The following is a 4,545-nucleotide window of genomic DNA, read 5'->3' on the forward strand; positions in this document are numbered from 1 at the left end:
TTTGCAAAAAATATATCCACTATTACAGGGCCATACAGAATAGTTTCACTTTCCTAAAATCTGCTGTGCTCCACTATTCACTCTTCCTTCCCTCCCTCCCCCTAAACCCCTGGCAACCACAGAGTGCGTGCGTGCATGCGTGCGTGTGTGTGTGTGTGTGTGTGTGTGTACATATGATGTAGCCTTTTATATATATATAAAAATATATATATTGTGTGTGTGTGTGTGTGTGTGTATAGTAACCTTTTCAGATTGGCTTCTTTCACTTAGTAATATGTATTTAAGTTTTCTCCATGTCTTTTCATGGCTTGATAGTCCTTCCTTCCTTTCTTCCTTGCTTGCTTCCTTCATTTCTTCGTTTTACATTTAGGTTCACAGCAAAATTGACTGGACAGCACAGAGAGTTCCATTAAACCCCCTTCCCCTACAGATACACAACTTCCCCCACTAGTGACATCCCACACTTCAGTGGTACATTTGTTACAATTGATGAACCTACACTGACACATCATTATCACCCAAAGTCCATAGTTTAAATTAGGGTTCACTCTTGGTGTTGTACAGTGAGTTTGTACATATGTATAATGATCTGAACCCATCACTACAGTATCATACAGAACAGTTTCATTGCCCTAAAAATCCTCTATGCTCTACCTATTCACACCTTCCCCCTTTTCCCACCCTCAACCCCCTGCCCCAGCAACCACAGGTCTTTTTTCTCACTTAAGAAGACACAGCAATAACTTGGGACCACTTCCTTTTGCAGGGAATGGGGCAGAATATAACAGAACATAACATTAAATGTTGCCAAAAATGGGGATATTACTTAGAGAGCTTAAGGGGAGAGTATAAGAGGAGGACAGCAGAAGCCTGGAGAGAGAGAATTAGAAAGCAAGACAGCATCTATTTGAGATAGCTTCTGAAGATCTAAATTATTAGTCTTTGTCCTGTATACTCACCTCCACCTTTTCCCATGTGGTCTTAGGGAGCTAGTTACTAAGACAGGGTTAAAACTACTGGTTCTCCTATTAGAAATGATTTTTCAATGCCTTTCTAACTTTTTTGGTTACTCTTTCATAAGTGTTCAAGGGGAGCTTGGACTCAGGAAGATGGATATGGGTGTTTGGGAAAGAAGAAACTTCTTGATCATTTGGTGGGCCCTGGTGGAGATGGGTCTAGGAGAGACATACGCCAGACTCTCTCCTATAACTAATTTAAGAGGAATATATAGGCCAGTAAATGACTTCCTAATCATGAAAGACAATATGACGAATTTGCCCTGATCCCTTCTTGAGTGCTAGCAAAGTCCATTCACATAGCAGGATAGTAAAGGGCTCCTGGAACACCTGGGTCATGTGACATTTAATTATTATTACAAAGCTTTTTAAAAAGGATTTGTAGGTGCTAGGAACATTATGGCGCTGAGTATTCCTTCCACAAATGCTAATTAAACTCTGTTAGATGGCAGACTCTATGCTAAGTTCCATGGAGATTAATTATTTTTGGTCTCTGACATTAAGGATTTCATCATTTACTGGGGAAGACAACCATGAAGAGATAATTCGTTTCAATTCAATTAGGTTGAAGAAAACACTGGGGAATGCATCCAGTTAGTTCACCTAAGAGATAGTAAGGATCTGAATAGATGCAGTGGCGAGAGATGAACTGAGAGAGGAAAGCTGAGTCTGAGAGACACTTCTGAAGTAGTTTCAAACAGGTTTGATAGGTAAGCGGTTACAGTGGGAAAGGAGAAAAGATTGGGGGGAAGAAGAAGCTCTTGGGCTCCTGTTAGCTCTTTCTGACCTCACTTGTTTAATAAAAATAGAGAAGTCTAAACATCAGTATTGTCAAAGTGAAAGGAATAACTGAGAAGTCCTTGGACTTGCTTTTGTCATTTCCTGCCCACACGATTATACTTGACTGAATTGACAGTTGAACTATTTTAAGCCTGGGGGCTTTTAATGTGGGTTCCAAGGAAAGCCAGAGTGAAATTCATCTCCAAGGAGTGTCAGAGCTGCCCCTGAATGTCAGATCCTGGACTATCACAACCGAAAAAACACTCAGCATAGTTAGGGTGGGGCAAGGGTCAGGGAGCGACTGCGGTCATGGCATTAGGGCTTTAAGTATTCTGTGTCATGAACGAGGGTGTTGTTTTGCCTTTTTGGATGAGTACATGTGTGTGTTGGACAGTTTGGAGATTCTGGCAGTCCTAGAGAGGGTGGGGCAGGGGACTCACCTCAGGGAAGGGAAGGAACAAAGAACACAGGCAGAGTAACTTGTCCAATACTAACAGATACACCATTTTCCTCTTGCAAAAATGAAACAAATGTCAGATGAAGAAAATATGTTTGGTAGGACAGTGAAGTGGTTGAGAATATGGGCTCCTGAGTCACATTGGCTATATTGATCTCTACTAGCCCTGGAGGCCTTGAATGCTTAGCAAGAGTCTGGCATGTAGTAAATGCTTAGTAAATGTTAGCTTCTGCTAGACTAAATAATCTGGGGCAGAAAAGGAAAATCAGAACTATTTTTCTGAACCTGAACAAGAAGCTAGGAAAAAAAGTAGCTTTTAAAACAGCACTAGAGTATAACTCATTAAAATTAAAACTTTGTACTTCAAAGGACATCATCAAGAAAATGAAAAGACAACCCACTGAATGGGAGAAAGTTTTTGCAAACTATATATCTAATAAGAGACATATCAAAATATATAAAGAACTCATAATTTAATAATAAAAGGACACATAACCTAATTTCGAAAATGGGCAAAGGACCTGCATAGACATTTCTCCAAAGAGAATATACCAATAACTAATTAACTCATGAAAAGATGCTCAACATCTTTAGCAGAGAAATGCAAATCAAAACTACAAGAAACCACTTTACACACATTAGCATGTCTATAATGAAAATGACAAAAAAACAAGTATTGGCAAGGATGTGGAGAAATTGAAACACTTACACACTGCTGGTAGGAATATAAAATGCTGTAGCCACTTTGCAAAATGGTCTGGCAGTTCCTGAAAATGTTTGACAGAATTACCATATGACCCAGCAATTCTACTTCTAGGCATATACCCAAGAGAAATGAAAATATGTGTCTATACAAAAACTTGTATGTGGATGTTCATTAGCTGCATTATATATAATGCCAAAAAGTCCCAAACGACCCAAATGTCTATCAACTAATAAATGGATAGGAGGGAAAAAAAATGGCGTAGATGATAGAGGTTCTGTTCATCCCTCTGGTGACCAAATCTAAGTTGTGACGGAAACAAGGAGCAAACAGCAAGGAAAAATCGCCTAGGATCTAGTTGAACAAGCCATACAACTAGAGAGAAATCCAAGAAATCACCCTGCAACAGCAGAAGGTAGGATGGGGTGAGGATGCAGGGCTGCCAGGTCTCAAGTGGCTGAGTGACACAAAGGCTGTGGCAATGGCATTAGCCTCTTAAAGGGGCCGCATCCGCGAATGGATTTTTGCGGTGATGGTCTCACTCGTTCTGAGCACCAGTGCCAATTCAGCTGCGTGCAGGGGGCACCAGGGACTTACAGAGAGACATTGTCGGAGTGAGGGTCCAGACAAGGTTCACTCTGTTCAGAAGTGCTGGCAGTATCCATTGTTCCCTTTTGAGCCCTCCCCTCTACCAGTGCACGGATACAGCACTGCCATAGCTGTGACGTAATCAAACTGGATAACAGACATCTCTCTGCCCAGAGGATTCCCTGAAACCCTGCCTCCCCCAACTCATGGCCCCACCCAAGCCACATTCAAGTATATTCTCAGTGAGTCACTGGAGGCAGTTGGCCTCTGTTTCTAGTGTGGCCTTTTGAGGCAACTATAAGCACAGCCTCTGTGGATTGAATCTTAACAGGTGGCCCTGGAGGGGTAGAGGCTTAGGTTAAGTTTGGCCTGCAGCTGAACTCCTCTCAGGACTGTGCCACTGGACACCTACTTCACAAATCCACTCTAATGAGACCGGGAGACTTAGAAGCTTTGCTTAGTCCATAGAAACGGACACAGAAACACAGCCAAAATGGGAAGACGAAGAAGCAGAAACCATATGAGAGAACAGAACAGAGATCCAGAAATAATGGAGTCAAGCAATCTAACAGATGCAGAGTTCAAAACACTGGTTATAAAGATGCTGAATGAACTTTTGGGAAATGTAGATAAATTCAGCAAAGAGATAAAAAACATAAAAATGGAAATGGAAATTATAAAAAGGAACCAGTCTGAAATGAAGAACACGTTATCTGAGATGAGAAGTATATTAAATGGGGGTGGGGGGGAAAGAATAAACAAAGTGAATAAAGAAAAGGGTCGAATGGCCTATCTAGAGGATAGGAGAGCCAAGGACACTCGATCAGAACAGCAAGAGATAAGATGTCAAAACTATAAAAATAATTTAAGGAGCATATAGGACACTATTGAAGCTCCAAATATCAGACTGATTGGTGTACCTGAAGAAAAATAAGATGTTGAACAGCTGTTTGAAGAAATAATGATGGAAAACTTCCCTAAACTGGTGAAGAAAATGGACA

The sequence above is a fragment of the Pteropus alecto genome, unplaced genomic scaffold (genome assembly GCF_000325575.1).
Source record: "Pteropus alecto unplaced genomic scaffold, ASM32557v1 scaffold25, whole genome shotgun sequence".
NCBI lineage: Eukaryota > Metazoa > Chordata > Mammalia > Chiroptera > Pteropodidae > Pteropus > Pteropus alecto.